A 19,631-nucleotide genomic window follows, 5' to 3' on the forward strand; every position below is an offset into this window, starting at 1 on the left:
TCCTCAGTTGAGGAGGAGCTTAGCTCTGAATCCAAAGTTGGGAATCTAGATACGGCAGAATTCTGCCATACCTAAAAATCTCCACAGTTGCCTCCAGGTAGTCAGCATGGCAACCCTGATTAATGCCTCTTCCCTATCAGGGAGCAAACTTCTGTGCCCCTGAAGCCATTCAAGCAGAAAATATTTTACTTGTTGAGAAACTTGTCCTCTTTCTTGGACATCTTATCCTCAGTCAGCCAGAAAGTTCTGAGTCGAAATAGTCTTTAGTCTCTGGTCTTACCAGCTATCAAAATGTCTTCCACATATTAAAGCAAGGCACCCTCTGTGGGCTGAAGTTCTCACAGATCTTTAGCTAGAACCTTACCAATAATGGTGGGGACCTTCTTAAATCCTTGGGGGAGTACCATCCAGGAACATTGCTCCTTAATCTTAGTGTCCAAACCTTCCCATTCAAAGACAAATAGATCTCGAGATTCTGGACTTAGAGGCACATAGAAAAACCCATCCTTGAGCATGGTGAACCAGTGAAAATCTTCAGACAAGGTGATAAGCAAGGTTTAAGGATTAGGTACCACCAAGTGGCTATATTCCATTATTTGTCTAGTTGCTCTGAGGTCTTGAACAAAGCAATATTCTTTTGTGCAGGCTTCTGAACCAGCAAGATTGGAGTGTTAGGAGGTGAGTGACAGGGCTGAATTAGTCTTATTCCAAAAGGCAATCACCAGAGGCTAAAAACCTCATTTAGAACGTTCCCTTAGGGAACACTGTTTTAGGTTTGGAATCTTTGCCTTAGGGCAAAGCCTCACCTGGATAGGTGTTAAGATTTTTGCCCAGGGGCCCCTGGGTGGCTCAGTAGGTTAAGCACCCAACTTTGGCTCAGGTCATGATCTCACAGTTTGTGGGTTCGAGCCCTGCATTGGGCTCTGTGCTGACAGCTTGGAGCCTGGAGTCTGCTTTGGATTTTGTGTCTTCCTCTCTCTCTGCCCCTCCCCTGCTCACACTCTGTCTCTCTCTCTCTCAAAAATAAATAAATGTAAAAAAAAAAAAAAAAGGTTTTTGCCCATCCGGTCCTCCCATCTGCCCAAATGTTGGGGTTTACCTCTTGTAGAATCTCTTCTGACATATTCATAGGCTGTTACTCTCCTCATTGTAATATTGCCTGGAATTCGCAAGCTGCTCTGCTGGTACTTTAATATCTATTCACCCAGACAAAAAAGTGACTTGAGCATTGAGCTTATTCAGCAAATCCCTTCTGAATAGTGGAGAGGGGCACTCAGGCACATACAAAAAACTGTATTTCGAATAAGTTTTTCCAATCTGACAACCTAGGGGTTGAAAGAAGAGTCTTTACAAAGGCTCTTCTGATACTCCCATTACTTTCCTAAAGCATAATTTTATTAAGTGAGTATTTAATACAGAATAGGTGGTGCCTGTGTTAATCATCCATTTTCTCACTTTCATTTGTGCCCAGGGATCCTTGTGAGAAAGGTTAATGGAGCCTGTGGATTGTAATAGAGTGTGAGCTTTGTCACTCTTGATCAGTTTTAGTAAGCTGGTATATTTCAGGAGTAATGAGATCCCCCAGTAGCTTTATTTAATCTAGGGGCAATTCTTTTCCAATGGTTTTCTTGTTTACAATAGGCACACTTCCAAGGCTCTACTGTGAAGCGTCCTTTTTGATTCTGATTGTAAGGAATTCTTACCTTGGCTTCGTTACCTTTTCTTTGTCTATCCTGCATGAGGGCAGTAGCAAGCAAGTTCACTTGTTCCATCTTGCACTGTTACTTTTTCTCCTGTTCTTGATCTTTGCTGTTAAAGACCATAAAGGCAATTTCAACCAATTGTGACATAGACGTTTCTATGGCCCCTTCCAACCTCTTAGTTTCTTTTGAATACCTATGACACTGGCATAATTCCCCCTATCATTTGCATCTCAGTTGGGGTCAGCAACCAGCACCACCATGGTAACTGCAGCCCTTATCGGATTGGCTAGAGCCTCAGCATGAAGCTTATCAGCTTCTTTTAACATCATTCTCCATTCTTCTGGCATAAGGAGAATGATCAGTAAACTATGTACATTTGCACAGATGAGGTTATGGGTGGCAAAATTGGGAGAACAAGTTTTTCATTCTTTTTGGGTCATCTTTATGTGTTGGCATATTATTTTTCCAATTAAACAAGTTGAAATTAGAAAAAGGGAATGTGCCCAAACCATTTCACCAAGTTGGTCACCATTATTTATTTCCCCAGTGGACACTTGCCTTAAAGGGAATTGCCCTGCCTAAATTTGAATGGTTCCCTGGCCAAATTTTGCTCCCTGCCCTGCTGGGTATGAGAAGGAGAGACTATTCCTTTTTGTTCTGACTCCTCATGAGCCTGGGACCCTAAGAGCCCATGGCTCTGAGGCTTGTGTAGCTGGAGCCCCTGCTGCACCTCCATATGGAGGTGGAACTGGAGCCTTTGGTGAATTCAGCTGTATTAGTTGAGAGGTGATACTCTTGATCATTAGACTCTGATAAAACAATGCCCTTTGGGGGTTGGTTGTACCATAATCTTGTATTTCTTCTGTACCAGCTTGTTCTCATACAACAGCATGAAAGATTGTACATACAGAATTTCATCCATCTCACTTATCCTCTCTCTTACATAACAATTCTAACTGGAGTATAGTTTTATAATTCAAAAACCCATTTCCAGGCCACCTTTCTCCTGAGTCCAGGGAGCCTTGTGGCTAAGCAGTATTACAGAAAAATATCACCACCTTTTTCATGGGATAACTACAAGTTGCCCAGTTTCTAAAATATTTTTTTAATATTTATTTATGTTTGATACCGAGAGAGACACAGCATGAGTGGGGGAAGGGCAAAGAGAGAAGGAGACACAGAATCCTTAGCAGGCTCCAGGCCCTGAGCTGTCAGCACAGAGTCCAATGCAGGGCTCAAACCCACGAACCGTGGGATCATGACCTGATCACAACCTGAGCCAAAGTCGGATGCTTAACCGACTGAGCCACCCAGGTGCCCCTGCCCAGTTTTTAAGTACGCATGCCAAAGGACTGCATGAAGGGATCAAATTACTATTACCTGTGCTTGGGTTTTAATTTACTTCCTTTATCCTAACCAAGATATTGCCCATACAATGATAGCAAAGCTAGATACGCATGATCAAGAATTCAAGAAACAAGGAAACGAGAACTTCTTTGGGTGGGATCCTTAACTCTTCCTTGAGTGTCAGGATTTCCCCCAACCAAGGCTTCCTTTCAGAAGTCAAAGCTTCCTTGTGGAAGTCTATCAAGGCCCCTAAATAAGGATCAAGGAGAAGAGAGGAAAAACTTGTGCTGTCACACATAAATTATTCAACAACAGACTTTTTCCAAATCAAGTCCTGTTTTTCCACCTCAAAAATGAAACTAAAGTGCTGAAGGCTGGCATCATCCCACTGTGGGGGAATCCCTAGATATCTAAGCAGCTACTAGGCCCCTTCACAGAATCCCAGGCAAGCAAGAGGTGGCAAACCACAGGCAGGTGTCCAGAGAGGACTGAGAGTCCCTTCATGATCACCAATTTTGTTACCAGACAAGAGCCCATTGCCCAGTGCTCAGCAAGTCAAACACTGATGTTGGTTTTGTGGGAGAGAAAAAGGGTTTTATTGCAGGGCACCAAGCAAGGAGATGGGAGAAATTTTCTCAAATCTGCCTCCCCAAAGGATTGCAATTGGATGTATTTCAGGATAAGGGGTCAGGATATCACAAGGTATATTGTGTGGATGGAATGTGCTGATCAGATATAGGGAAAAAGGGAAGGGAGGTGTCCTCCTTTCTGAGTATGGAAATTCAGGAATCCTATACTTTCATGGGACACATGTTCATTAAATGGTGGGGTAAGGGTAATGATGAGGGAGATGTGAGGTTATTTTCACTCCCTCTTGGTCCATTTTGTGCAACTGCAAGAATTCTTCCTGGTTTGCTCCAGTCTCAGCTAGTCTTGCTGGTGGTCAGTCAACTTCTGCAAAACAAGCTCATAAATCAATGAGGCTAACTAGAGTTTCCTTAGAGAATAACAGTCAAGCACTTGTTAATTCAATGTTTTGGTCTCACTGCCTGTGGAATGAAGATCTTTGCTTTCTTATCCTATTTTTGGGAGTAAACTTTTGGATCATGGGTGCTGTATTATCTGTGCCCTCTCTGGGGACGTTTCTTGTGTCCATGGTCTAAACCTGGAGAGTGGCCCCAGTCTTTTTTAATTAATTAGTTAAAATTTTAATTCCAGTGTAGGTATACAATGTTATATTAGTTTTAGGTGTATAATATAGTGATTTAACAATTCCATATATTACTCAGTGCCCATCAAGAGATGTGTGTACTCTTAACCTGCTTCACCTTTTTCGCCCATTTCACCCACCCACTTCCCTTCTGGTAACCATCAGTTCTCAATAGTTAAGAGTCTGTTTTTGGTTTCTCTCTCTCTCTTTGCTCATTTGTTTTGTTTCTTAAATTCCACATATGAGTGAAATCATATGATATCAGTCTTCCTCTGACTTATTTCACATAGCATTTTACTACCTAGACCCATCCATGTTGCAAATAGCAAGATTTCATCATTTTTATGACTGAATAATAATCCACTGTGTGTGTGTACCACAGCTTCTTTATCCATTCATCTATTGATGGATACTTGGGCTCCTTCCATATCTTGGCTACTGTAAAGAATGCTGCAGTAAAATAGGGATGCATATGTCCCTTCAAATTAGTATTTTCATAATCTTTGGGTAAATACCCAGCAGTGAGATTACTGGACCTTAGGGCAGTTCTATTTTTAACTTTTCAAGGAACTTCCATACTCTTCCACAGCAGCTACACCAGTTTGCATTCCCACCAACAGTACACGAGGGTTTCTTTTTCTCTGCATCCTTGCCAACATTTGTTGTTTCTTGTGTTTGTAATTTTAGCCATTCTGACAGGTATGAGGTGGTATCTCATTGTAGTTTGGATTTGCATTTCCCTGATGATGACTGATGTTGAGCATCTTCTCACATGTCTGTTGGCCATCTGGATGTCTTCTTTGGAGATATATCTGTACATGTTTTCTGCCCATTATTAATTGGATTCTTTTTTTTTTTTTTTTTTTTTGGTGTTGAGTTGTATTCGTTCTTTACATATTTAGATACCCTTTATTAGATATGTCATTAGCAAGCATCTTGTTACATTCAGTATGTTGTCTTTTAGTCTTGTTGATTGTCTCCTTTATTGTCCAGAAGCCTTTTTATTTTGATGTACTCCCAGTAGTTTATTTTTCCTTTTATGCCCCTTGCCTCAAGGGACATATCTAGAAACCTGTTGCTATGACCAATGTCAGGGAAATCACTGCCTAGGATTTTTATCTAGAATTTTTATGGTTTCAGGTCTCACATTTAGGTCCTTACTCCATTTTGAGTTTGTCTGTATGTGGTGTTAGTGGTCCAGTTTCATTCTTTTGCTTGTAATTGCCCAGCTTTACTAACACCATTTTTGAAGATAATTTTTCCTGTTGCATATTTTTGCCTCTTTTGACAAAGATTACTTGACCATACAATTGTGAATTTATTTCAGGGCTTTCTATTCTGTTCTATTGACCTATGTGTATTTTTGTGCCAATAGCATACTGTTTTGACTACTACAATTTTACAATACAACTTGAAATCTGGATCAAGATTGCTTCAGCTATTTGAGTCTTTTGTGGTTCTATATCAATTTTAGAATTGTTTGCTCCTAACTCTGTGAAAAATGCTGTTGGTAGTTTGATAGGAATTACACTGAATGTGTATATTGCCTTAGGTAGTATAGACATTTTAACAATACTTGTCCTTCAAATCCATAAGCATGGAATATTGTTCCATTTCTTTGTGTCATCTTCAATTTCCTTCATCAGTGCTATATAGTTTTGAGTATAGGTCTTTCACCTCCTTGGTTAAGTTTATTCCTATGTATTCATTATTTTTGGTGCAATTGTAAATGGGACTTTTTTCTTAATTTCTTTTTCTGCTGTTTTATTATTAATGTATAGACATGAATTTGCTTCAGCTTTTCCATAAAAAGGCTTTTTGGTTTGAGTCACTATTAAGATGATCCTAATCATCAGTGGCCAGATAATGAATCCTTTAAGTTGGTTATGATTGAAAGGAAACAAATTCTTTGTAGGGAGTTCTCAATTGTCTTATTTGTCTCAATTGTCTTAGTGTAACAGCTAGCTTTAGGAACACCCTTTGAGAAGATGAAAGAACAGAAAGTAGACTTAAGACAAAGGTTCATGGCCACATCCAGCTAATTCCCCTTATCAAAATCTGGCCGCATAGGCCTGTTTTAACTTTCCTTTCCCTACATGACTTACAGAAAGCACTCTGGCCTAGTCTCTTGGTTCAAAGTATACAGGTTACTCACGTAAATGCTGAAAGCTAGGAAATGAATTTAACACAAGCTCCCAAAGCTAGCAGTAAGCCTCACTTTACTCCTACTTTATAGGGCTTTGTAATCGAGCCCTACCAGCTTCAGGCATTCTTACGCAATGTCCTTTGTACATGTATCCTAGACCCTTCACCAAAAAGAAATTTATATCCTCTTATCAGAAACATATGTTTTTTCAGTTATAAAGTCCTTTTATCTCCACTTTCAGAACATCAGACCAAATTCAGAAAGGAATTAGATTAGTGGCCATTCACAAAACGCCCTTCACAGAGAAAACAGCTGAACAGATCTCTATGTTCATCTATATGTATGTGTATTATGTATATTACAGATAAGGTTTTTTTGACCTTCAGATGGTATTGCCAAAATTAATTTGAAAAGAGCTCTATTTAATTGGCTAAACAGAATTAAGCGTTTATGTAAATTTGCTTTCTAAAATTCTCAAAAATAACATAAACACTAATCCAAATGAATTTCAGGCTCATGTGATCTGGGAAAATATTCAATAATGGTAACTTTGAAAACAAGTTTTCACTCTTATGTGGATCCTGAGAAACTTAACAGAAGACCATGGGGGAGGGGAAGGAAAAAAAAAAGTTCAAGAGGGAGGGAGCCAAACCATAAGAGACTCTCAAAAACTGAGAAAAATCTGAGGGTTGATGGGGGATGGGAGGGAGAGGAGAGTGGGTGATGAGTATTGAGGAGGGCACCCGTTGGGATGAGCACTGGGTGTTGTATGGAAACCAATTTGACAATAAATTTCGTATTAAAAAATAAATACATAAAAATAAAAATAATCCCTTAAAAAATAAAAATAAAAAAATAAAAACAAAACTAACAGTTATTTTACCAGCAAAAGATGGGTTTATTTGGGAATAGCAGAGAATTGCAATCCAGGACAAGCAAGCTACTGCAAAACCATAGATAAGTCTGGTGAACAAGGGAGAAGTGTACCCTTTATAGAAGAAAGGAAAAGCTGAGAAGGCTGTTAGAAGCAAAATTCCATTATAGTAAACTGGAAGTTTGAAGCCTAGTGTCTTCTCATTGGCTGAATTATGACTAACTCTTATCAGCTGGGCTGTCACCAGAGGAGGAGGAAATTCTTTCTTCCTCTTCCCAGGGTAGTAAAATATATCCATGTGCAAGGTCCATCTCTTCTCATTGGATTTGCAATTGACAAGGAGCGATAGGCATGAGAGCTCCTCCTAACTCCATTTTAGTAAGGCTTCCCTTTACTAATTTTTACATTTCCCCCTTCTAACCAAGATCTTTCTTCCAAAGTCTCATTGATGAAGAGTCAGGTTCTTCATAGATAGTGGTTTCGTTCTTCAGTGTCAGGAAGGACCTTTCCTGGTTGTCATGACATTGGAGAAGAAGGGCATAGCCGTTGGAAACCACTGAAGGCCACATTTGAGTAACAAGGAGGGTTAGGGGAATCTCTCAGGCACTTCCCATCTGAAGTCTATATCTTCTCAAGGTTGTAAGCTTTGGAGATCATATTTTTTTATTTTTTTTTTTTTTTTAATTTAGATTAAAATACACTTAGATGTATGGTGTAGTATTGATTTCAGGAGTAGAATTTAGTGATTCAGGAAACAACAGATGTTGGCAAGGATGTGGAGAAAGGGGAACCCTTTTGTACTGTTGGAGGAAATGCAGACTGGTGCAGCCACTTTGGAAAACAGTATGGAGGTTCCTCAAAAAGTTAAAAATGGAACTACCCTGTGACCCAGCAATTTAATTGGAGATCATCTTGAAGCACTAAGCCAGCATCACCTTAGTGGGTACATCTTAAAAATTGATAAACAACAACGACAGAATCAAAAGTATCAGGACAACTCCAAACTGTATGTTGGTTCTAAACCAAGACCATAGGTCTAATAGTAACCAACTAAAAATATTTATTGGCACTTATTCCAACTTAGGAAAGATAAATTCTTCCCACAGACACAAACCTAGAGTCATATATGTCTCCTAGAAGTCCCTTTTAAAAGTGGCTGTGAGGCAAAAGAGTGAAAGAAATAACCAGGTACATTTGGGAAGATGCATTGCAGGTATAAACAAAGCAATAGTTAATTAACTTTTTGCAAGAACAGTCAGCAAAGCTTCAGATGTATTAAAAATATTGTCCTCGGGGCGCCTGGGTGGCGCAGTCGGTTAAGCGTCCGACTTCAGCCAGGTCACGATCTCGCGGTCCGTGAGTTCGAGCCCCGCGTCAGGCTCTGGGCTGATGGCTCAGAGCCTGGAGCCTGTTTCCGATTCTGTGTCTCCCTCTCTCTCTGACCCTCCCCCGTTCATGCTCTGTCTCTCTCTGTCCCAAAAATAAATAAACGTTGAAAAAAAAAAAATTTAAAAATATTGTCCTCTCCAAGAGCTGTGGGTTTTTTTAACTTTAGTTTTGATGATGAGAGAGAGATAGTGTGATATTTATTTTTGAGAGAGAGAGAGAGACTGAGACCCCGACCCCGACCCCGTGTGAGCAGGGAAAGAACAGAGAGAGAGGGAGACACAGCATTTGAAGCAGGCTCCAGGCTCTGAGCTGTCAGCACAGACCCTGATGCAGGGCTCAAACTCACAAACCTTGAGATCATGACCTGAGCTGAAGTCAGACACTTAACCAACTGAGCCACCCAGGAGCCCCTCAAAAGAGCCGTTGTGAAAACAAATATTATCCAGTAATACAGTCTGTAAAGTTATAAATTTGGAAACCATGAATTTGGATTAGAATATAACATAATAGTTTACATGAAAGAAAGACTTTTAGGAATTCTGAACCTTCTAACCCTTCAGAAAAGTTCATAATGAGATGATAATGAGGCTGTTCTTAAAAAGACCATAGTCAAAAGAGATTTTCCCCCTTTTATAAAAGATTGGTAAATGCAGATAAGGGCATTTTCTTTCCACAAAGGGATGTAAGAAGCAACAGCAGGAAAAGGAAAAAAATGTATACAGACCTGGTCCAGGCATCTCAAGAAAGCTGTCTCATCAAATGTCATCTGCTTCAATTCCAGGAAATCTTAGTCACCAGATGGTTTTGCAGGTCCAGCCAGGGTTTGGCGCTTTCTTTAGATGAGTCACATGAATAAACGAGTATATTCCCTGGACTTTGGCAATATAAAGGTTGTTTAGTAGTACCTGATAAGGGCCCTTCCACTGAGGCTGAAGAGAGTTTTTCTAGAAGTGTCTTTTCCAATAGACAAAATCTCCAGGTTGCAAGGTATGATGCTTAAGATCTTCATCTTCCTGGAGTGCATGGTGAAAAGATTGTCCTACCAAAGCATAATTGTTTTTAATAGAAGCAACTAGGCCTTTACAATATTGAAGTATATTTCCTTTTATCAGCTGTGGGTCAAAGGTGGCAGAGGCCAAATGCATTGGATGCCCTGTGATTATCTCAAAGGATAAAAGTCAAAGGGAGTAGATTTGAGTTAGAAAAACCAACATCAGTGCTTTTAGGCAAAAGATTTGGAGGGTCTCTACAAATTTTGTCAATTTAGTCTTTTTTCTTCCTGAGTTAAGTTTTTTTTTTAATTTTAATTCCAATACAGTTAACATACAGTACAATATTAGTTTCAGGTGTACAATATAATGATTCAAAAATACCATACATCAGTCTGTGCTCATCATGATAAGTATATTCTTTGTTTTGTTTCTTAAATTCCACAAATGAGTGAAATCATATGGTATTTGTCTTTCTCTTACTGATGTATTTCACCTAATATTATAATCTCTAGATCCATCCATGTTATTGCAAATGGCAAACTTTCGTCCTTTTTTATGGCTGAATAATATTCCAGTGTGTGTGTGTGTGTGTGTGTGTGTGTGTGTGTGTGTGTGTACGTACACCTTTTCTTTATCCATGTATCTATTGTTGGACACTTGGGCTGCTTCCAGAATTGGGCTATTGTAAATAATGCTGCAATAAAATAGGGGTGCATGTATCTTTTTAAATTGGTGTTTTGTATTATTTGGGTAAATACCCAGAAGTGCGATTACTGGGTCATATGATAGTTCTATTTTTAACTTTTTGAGGAAACTAAACACTGTTTTCCCCAGTGACTGTACCAGTTTGCACTCCCACCAACAGGGCACAAATGTTCTTTTTTCTCCACATCCTTGCCAACACTTGTTGTTCCCTGTGTTTTTTATCATAGCCATTCTGGCAGGTGTGAAGTGATATCTCATTGTAGTTTTGATCAGCATTTCCCTGATGATGAGTGATGTTGAGCATCTTTGCATGTGTCTGTGGTCCATCTGGATGTCTTCTTTGGAGAAATGTCCATTCATGTCTTCTGTCCATGTCCATGACTTCTTTATATATTTGGAATATTAACCCTTTATAGATATGTCATTTGTAAATATCTTGTCCCATTCAGTAAGTTATCTTTTAGTTTTGTTGATTGTTTCCTTTGCTCTCTAGAAGCTTTTTTATTTTGATGTAGTGCCAGTGGTTTATTTTTGCTTTTGTTTCCTTTGCCTCCGGGGACATATCTAGAAATATGTCGTTTTGACCAGTGTCAGAGAAATTACTGCCTGTGCTTTCTTCTAGGATTTTTATGGTTTCAGGTCTCACATTTAGGTCCTTAAGCCATTTTAAGATTATCTTTGTGTATGGTGTAAGAAAGTGGTTCAGTTTCATTCTTCTGCTTGTAGATGTCCAGTTTTTCCAACACCATTTGTTGAAGAGACTTTTTCCTATTGCATATTCTTGCCTCCTTTGTCAAAGATTAATATATATTTGTATATTTATTTATGGATTTTCTATCCTGTTCCATTGATCTGTGTTTCTATTTTTATGCCAGTACCATACTGGTTGATTACTATAACTTTGTAATATAACATGAAGTCTGGAATTATGATATCTCCAGCTTTGCTTTTCTTTTTCAAAATTACTTCGGCTATGCAGGGTCTTTTTTGGTTCCATACAAATTTTAGGATTGTTTACTCTGGTTCTGTGAAAAATGCTGTTGGTATTTTGTTAAGGATTGTATTGAATGTGTAGATTGCTGTGGGTAGTATAGACATTTTAACAATATTTATTCTTCCAATCCATGAAAATGGAATATTTTCACATGTCTTTGTGTCATCTTAATTTCATCACTGTTTTATAGTTAGGAGCACAGGTCTTTTTATTTTTGGTTAGGTTTATTCCTAGGTACCAGATTATTTTTGGTACAATTGTAAATGAGATTTTTTTTTCTTAATTTCTCCTTATGCTGCTTCATTAGTAGTGTATAGAAACACAACAGATTTCTGCACATTGATTTTTGTATTCTACAACTTTACGGGATTCATTTATTCTAGTAGTTTTTTGATAAAATCTTTTGGCTTTTCTATATACAGTATCTTGTCATCTGCAAATAGTGAAAGTTTTACTTCTTCCTTACCAATTTAGATGACTTTTATTTCTTGTTTAATTGCTGTAACTAGGATTTCCAGTAGTATGTTGAATAAAAATGGTGAGACCATCCTTGTCTTGTTCCTGACCTTCAGAGGAAAGCTCTCAATTTTTCCCCATTATGTTCACTGTGGGTTTTTCATAGATGACCGTTATTATGTTGAGGTATGTTCCCTCTAAACCCACTTTGTCAAGGGCTTTTATAATGAATGGATGGTGTACTTTGTCGAATGATTTTTCTGCATATTGAGATGACCATATGGGTTTTTATTCTTTCTCTTATTGGTGTGATGTATCATGTTGATTTGCAAATATTTTTTTCAATTTTTTAGGTTTGTTTGTTTATTTTGAGAGAGAAAGAGCAGGGGAGGGCAGAGAGAGAGAGAGAGGGTCCCAAGCAGGCTCTGAGTTGTCAGTGTGGAGCCTGATGCAGGGTTCCAAATCATAAACTGTGAGATCATAAACTGTGCTAAAACCAAGAGTCAAATGCTCAACTGACTAAGCCAACCAGGCACCCCTACTGTCTTGCAAATATTAAACCATCCCTGCATCCAGGAATAAATCCCACTTTATCGTTGTGAATGATTTTTTAAATGTATTGTTGGATTCTGTTTGCTAGTATTTTTTTAATGTTTATTTTTTTATGAGAGAGAGGGAAAAGAGAGAGAGAGAGAATGAGAATATGTGCAGGGAAAAGGCAGAGAGAGAGAGAGAGAGAGAGAGAGAGAGAGAGAGTGAGAGAGTGAGAGAGAGAATCCAAAGCAGGCTCTGAACTATCAGTGCAGAGCCTGATGCGGAGCTTGAACACAAGAACCATGAGATCATGATCTGAGCTGAAGTCAGACACTTAACCAACTTAACCACCACTTAACCACTTAACCACCTTAGCAACCCAGGTGCCCCTGTTTGCTAGTATTTTGTTAGGATTTTTGCATATAAGTTCATCAGAGATCTTGGCCTATAGTTTTCCTTTTTTGTGGTGTCTTGATCTGGTTTTGGTATCAGGGTAATGCTGACCTCAGAATGAATTTTGAAGTTTCCTTCTGTTTTGGGGAATAGTTTGAGTAGAACAGGTATTAAGTCTTCCTTATATGTTTTGTAGGATTCACCTGTGAAACCATCTGGTCCTGGATTTTTGTTTGTTGGAAGTTTTTTGATTACTGATTCAATCTCCTTGCTGATAATCAGTCTATCCAAATGTTTTATATTTTCCTACTTCAATTTTTGTAATTCATGTTTCTAGGAATTTATCCATTTCTTCTAGGATGTCTAATTTGTTGGCACATAGTTTTTCATAATATTTTTTGACAATTGTATTTCTGTGATGTTGGTTGTTATTTCTCCTCTTTCATTGGTGATTTTGTTTATTCAAGTCCTTTTTTTTTCTTTTGAGTCTTGGCTATAGATTTATCCATTTTGTTGGTGTTTTCAACAAAATTTGAGTTTGAAACCAACTCCTGGTTTCATTAACCTTTTCTGGTTTTTTAGTTTCTATTTTGTTTATTTCTGCTCTGATCTTTATTATTTCCTTTTTCCTGCTGATTTTAGGATTCTTATTGTTGTTGTTCTTTTTCTAGCTCCTTTAGGTATAAAGTTTGGTTTTTTATTTGAGATTTTTCTTGATTTGATGTAGGCCTGTTATTGCTATAAACTTCCCTCTTAGAACTGCTTTTGCTGCATCCCCAAATTTTGGACCACTGTGTTTTAATTTTCATTTGTATCCATGTATTTTTTGATCTCCACTTTGATTTCTTGGTTGACCTATTCATTGTTTAGTAGCATGTTATTTAATCTCCAGGTATTTTCATTCTTTCCAGATTTTTTCTTGTGGTTGATTTCTTTTTGTTTTTTCTAATGTTTGTTTATTTTTGAGAAAGAGAGGTGAGGGCAGGAGCAGAGACAGAGTGAGACACAGAATCCAAATCAGTCTCCAGGTTCTGAGGTGTCGGCACAGAGCTTGAACTCATGAACCTCAAGATCTGAGCTGAAGTCTGATGCTTAACTGACTGAGCCACCCAGGCATCCCACTAGTGATTGATTTCTAATTTCACAGTGTTGTGGTCAGAAAAGATGCATGGTATGACTTCAATATTTTTGAATTTGTTGAGAATTGTTTTGTGCCCTATTATGTGATCTGTTTTAGAGAATGTTCCATGTACACTTGAAAAGAATGTGTATGCTGCTCTTCTAGTATTGGATATTCTGAATATATGTTAGATCTATCTTGTCCAATATGTCACTCAAAGCCACTATTTCCTTGTTGATTTTCAGTCTAGATGATGTGTCCATTGATATAAGTGAGGCGTTAAAATCCCCTACTATTGTTGTATTTACTATCAATTAATTCCTTTGTTGGTAGCTAGTTTATGTATTTGGGTGCTCCTATGTTGGCTGCATAAATATTTGCAATTGTTGTATTTTCTTGTTGGATTGTTCCTTTTATGATTATATAGTGTCATTCTTTGTTTCTTGTTACATTCTTTGTTTTAAAGTCTTTTTATTTTTATTTTTTTGGTCCAATTCAGTCTTAATAAATAGTGTTGCCAGTGCATTCAACTAACCCTGAGGATTGAGAATGCTGGTCGCAATGAAAGTGTTGTAAAACCAGCCAAATAGCATAGATGTGTCAAAACATCTGACCAATAAAATGAGTTCCTCAGTCACTATGAGGTTTAAAAGGGGTATCCCAAGTAGGGATAATCTTTTCTAACATAATTTTAGCCACAGAAGAGGCATTGGCCTATCTGCAGTGGAAAGCTGCAGTCCAATAAGAAAACATACAAACCATGACTAAAACATATTTTATCCATGATATGGAGGGAGCTGTATGAAACTCATTTGCCAAGACTTAAATTGTTCATTTGGCAATTTAACATGCCCAAGGCTGGTATGGACAGGTTTCTCAATATTGTAATTTGGACAAGAGGGACAACCAAGGTAGGCACTTTTTGTGGTCTTGTTGATATTTTCCCACCAATATTGGTTCATGAACACTACCATTTTACATTTTACTTACATTTGTAAGTAGTGGGAATTTTAGAATTTCTGGTAGAGCTAGATAGGTATTTGGTCCAAACCAGAGTTCTTTTTATCAAACCCACAATTATTAGATTTCTAATAGTGTTTCTTCTCTTCTGGAGCCAATTTTTGGGCATTGCTAATCACTTTTTCTCAGTTGTCATTTGGGAGAATATCCCTTGAAACATGACAGAGGTCTAACTATTGGTCTCCATGAGAACTGCATATTTGGTGGAAATATCAGCAAGGTAGTTTCCTTTGGCAACCTAGAAGTGGAGTCTGAAATGTCTAAGAATCGTAATAGCTAGAGCTACTAGCAAAAAGTATGGTATCTAATAAATTTTTGACATAGGAGCTATTTTTTAATAACTATTTATTAATTTACATCCAAGTTAGCATACAGTGCAACAATGATTTCAGGAATAGATTCCTTAATGCCTTACCCATTTAGCCCATCCCTCCTCCCACAACCCCTCCAGCAGCCCTCTGTTTGTTCTCTATATTTAAGAGTCTCTTATGTTTTGTCCCCCTCCCTGTTTTTATATATTTTTTGCTTCCCTTCCATTATGTTCATCTGTTTTGTATCTTAAAGTCCTCATATGAGTAAAGTCATATGATATTTGTCTTTCTCTAACTTTGCTTCGCATAATACCCTCTAGTTCCATCTGCGTAGTTGTAAATGGCAAGATTTCATTCTTTTTGACTGCCGAGTAATACTCCATTGTATATATACCACATCTTTATCCATTCATCCATCAATGGACATTTGGGTGATAGGAGCCATTTTTAAATGTCTTCCCATTGGAGATAAGGAGACATCATTGTTTCCATACCATTCCAAAATTATGAGCTACCCCAAAGTCATCAGTATAAATGTTTGTAGTTTTATCCTTAGCTAAAATACACACTTAAGTAAGGACATATAACAGCCTGTTGAGTAAAGGTAAAGGTAAAGGTGCTGCCTCAATGACTTCAAAAGGAGTTCCAACAGAATTCCTGGCATAATATTTACCATTTTTACCCTTTAATTAGTAACCATCAGTAAACTATGAAAAATCTGCATTGGTTAGAAGGGTTTCCTATAAATTGTCACAGGAAGTCAAAAGGTGATCTGTCAATGTTAAACAGTTGCGAGAGGTTTTGTCTGCAAAGGAGGGGAGAAGGATAATAGGGTTGGGATTATTGCAATGAGAAAAAGCTACTGGAGGAGCAGTTAATGGGAAGATTTCATAGGAGGTGAGGTGACCTGCGGAAAGGTGTTGAAGGTGATGAAAATTCAGCAGGGCATTTACTGCATGAGGCTTAAGGATGGTTAAAGGGGACCCTATGACTATTTCTTCAGTGGCCTTAACTTAAAAAGGCAGTGGAGGGAATGGCTCTGAGGCAAGGGGGATATCCCTGTGCCACAGGGTCTAGTTGTTGGCTGTAATACCCTATGGTATTACATTACATGGTAATGGTCTCCTTGATTTGGGGTGAGCACTCCAGGGGCATTCCCATTCTTCTCACATACAAAAAGGGAAAAGGAAAATTTGTAATTAGGGTGTCCAAGGGCAGAGGGCTTTATTATGCTTTTCTTTAGACTCTCAAATGCCGTTTCACCATGTTGCCAAATAATAAGACTAGGTTTGTCTTTTCTTAGTAAGGCATATAGAGGTTAAGCCTTAAGAGAGAGGTTTGGAATCCAATTTCAACAGTAGCCAGCCAATCCAAGAAAGTCTTATAATTGGAGTTTAAAGTTTTGGGAAATTCAGGATGCCTTGAAGTCTACCTAGATACAAATGTAGTCCTTGTTTTAGACCAAGTTCCCTAAATATTGAAACTGAGGTTTAGCAAACTTTTCTTTTGAGACTTTATGTCCCTTTGAAGCCAGAAGTTTTAACATGTGCATGCTGTCTTCCTGTGAAGACGTTTGAGAATGGAAGCAGAAAAGCAAATCATCTGTGTGTTGTAAAAGTATAGGGCCTACAGAAAACTTTATATCATCCATATAAGCTTTTAAGGTTTGTGAAAAATAAGGACTCTCTGTGTAACCCTGGGGCGTTGCTGTCCAGGTGGCTTTCCATTCGTCCCAAGTGAAAGCAAGAAGATATAGACTTCTTTTTCAAATGGAGTAATTAAAAATGCACTGCATATGTCAATCACAGTGAACAAATTGCTTTCAGTGGCAATAGATGTCAGTAGCATATGAGAGTTGGAAACATGAGAGTACGGAGGGATAACTATGTTATTTGTTGCACAGAGGTCCTGAACAAAATCTCCATCTTTGGCCACCAGGTTTTTTCACAGGTAAAATTGGAATATTACAGGGACTACTGTAGCAGATAATGAGACCCTGAACCTTGGAGATCCTGTAATGGGCTTGATGCCTTGAAGGGCTTCTTTATTTATAGGGTATTAGTTCTAGGGAGAGGTTTTGAGTGATCTTTTTGAATCTTGATGGGAGGTACACTATGGACTCTGCACATATCAGTTGAATAGTTTGCCCATAAAGAGGACAGTAGATGATCTAATAGGAACAAATGATCAGTGTCCTCAGACTCAGCTATAGTACCATCAGAGACGGAGTATAGAAAAATGCCAAAGCATCACTTATTTTCCCTGGTTGGCTATTTTAGTTACTACTGTCAAATTCTAGAATTATTTTCCCCTTTCAGGAGAAAGAAATTTTTGCATGATATTTTTCTAAGAAATCTTGAAATAAATAGGATGGGGGAACTAAGGAGAAAATAGTGTGCGTGTGTCTCAAAGAGCTTAGACAAAAGGGAATAGGTTCAGAGACAGGAATTTGTTGGGATTTATTAGAGACCCCCACTCTTTAAACTGTTTAGTACTCCAAGGCAGAGGCTGCTTTACAGCAATGGAGTTAAGCACCAAGAATGTAGCTCTGGTGTCAGTAGGACCAAAGATTCATTCCCAATCTGAAGAGTGGTTTCTCTGATATGATCAAGACAAATGATTGGGAAGAGCTTCTGTAGCTCCTTGGATCCCCATCACTGGAAATTGGGAAGACATTAGAATGGTCAGCCAGGGGGCTGAAGGCACCTAAAGCGCTTAAATTTCTAACAATCTCTTTTCCAATGTCCTAGCTCTTTGAAATAATAGCAAAAAATTAGGTTTCCTGTTTTGCTTAGAAGTCTTCACTCGCTAGAGTTGAACATTGAAAAATTTAGTGCTATTTCCTTTAAATAACTCATCAAGGCTGCAAGCGAGCTGCTTTGTCAAATTAAACCTGGAGTGGATATAATTTCCTATTCCATCATGGTCTTTGTAACTGAAAGGGAAAGATTTCAGATAAGCCCATTAATAAACATCGTGCTAAATGCTACCCAAGGGGATTCAACATCTAACAGAAGACCAGAATTTTTTTTTAAGACAGTTTGGAGTCAAGTGTAATAATCATGAACACATTCATCAGGCTTTTCTGTTTGAGCTTGATCTAGCATCTTGCCAAAAGTTAGGGGTCTGTTTCTCTAAATCCCTTTCAAGATGTTCCTATCAGACTAGTTTCATTCAACGTTTGGACTGGTCCTCATCAACAAGCATGTGGACTAATTAATATAAATCTGAGAAATTGGGTTGGCAAGTTTTGAAAACCATGTTAAATCCTTCAGCAAACATATGAAGGTCTTCAGTCACTTTAGGAATCTCTTTATGGCTCACAATTCAACCTTAGCCCAAGAACATAAGAAACTTGGGATTTGTTTAGATCCTCAGAAGGCTTAACTTTAAAGGGGCAGGTTTTAATAGGTTTAGGAGAGGAGAGGGTGGAGAAAGTTTTGAGGGCAGAAATTCAGCAAACATATTAGAATGAGGGATCAGGGGGAATAGAGGAAATGGGGAAGGTGCAGAGAGAATAGAAGATGATACCAGAAGTGGGGCCCGAGAGTAAGGCAGCTGTCACCTGTCTGTAGACAAAGATGGGGAAGGGAAAAAGAGGCCTCAGAGCCTCTTTTCCTTTTTTTTAATTTTTTTTTTTTTTTTGGTCTCAGTTAATAGACTTTGTTTTGCAGAGGCAATTTTATATTCCTGATGATGTTTGGAAGCTTCAAAATACCAATTAAAATAGGAAGCTCATTCAGTTTTGTCAATTTTAGATCATGGCTGTCCAATTCAGTTTTGAGAAAATTAAGTTTGAGGAGACTGGAAGTTCCCCGTAATGGCTGCTGAAGTCTAAATTACTTTTGGGTAAGTCAGTCCATTTAGTTATAAATGTGCATGCAGAGGAACGATTGATTGTAAACATAAAGCTGGCCAGAGTCCCAGAAGGTGGAGTGGGCACTTCAAAGCATTTTGATGACTGTGTTCCCATTTCTTAGTTTTTTTTTTCTTTAGAGCAAAATTAAATTTCTACACAGCACAACTTTGACAGGAATAGCCTGGTTCCAGAAGGAGTCAGACCAAAGGCCAGCAGAGTTCCATCAGGAACAGTCCAATTCTGAAAAGAATTGGACCACAGGCCAGAAGACTACTCTCAGAGATTTTTTTTTAAAAGAAGAGTGGGCTTAAAACATATCCCAAATAAAGCCTGGAGAGATTGAACACACATCTGTCTGCTCACTAGCCTTGGAGTTCCTGGGAGTCTTCTCTGGATCCCACTTCTAGTCACCAAATAATGTTAAACTTAAAAAGAAAACTGCTAGTCATTTTGCAAATAAAATATGGATTTATTTAGAAATAGCAAAGAATTGCAATCCAGGACAAGCAAGCGATGGCAAAACCATAGACAAGTGTAGAGAACAAAGGAGGGGTATAGTTTTTTATAGAGGAAAGGGG

At 38.2% G+C, this 19,631-nt stretch overlaps 2 long non-coding RNA genes across 2 annotated transcripts in view; both read right to left on the reverse strand.

Moving 5' to 3' along the window:
- LOC147572562 (uncharacterized) overlaps positions 1 to 19,631 on the reverse strand; it is a 175,475-nt gene that overhangs the window by 48,874 nt on the left and 106,970 nt on the right. The gene's annotated exons all lie outside the window — the stretch shown is intronic.
- LOC147572563 (uncharacterized) overlaps positions 3,881 to 19,631 on the reverse strand; it is a 112,180-nt gene continuing 96,429 nt past the window's right edge. Inside the window, exon 4 of the long non-coding RNA XR_015245859.1 lies at positions 3,881 to 4,004. This is a non-coding gene — a long non-coding RNA (uncharacterized LOC147572563). The remainder of the gene's footprint in view (positions 4,005 to 19,631) is intronic.

Source organism: Puma concolor, chromosome E4 (genome assembly GCF_028749965.1).
Source record: "Puma concolor isolate L17-30 chromosome E4, mPumCon1.1.hap2, whole genome shotgun sequence".
NCBI classification, from domain to species: Eukaryota; Metazoa; Chordata; class Mammalia; order Carnivora; family Felidae; genus Puma; species Puma concolor.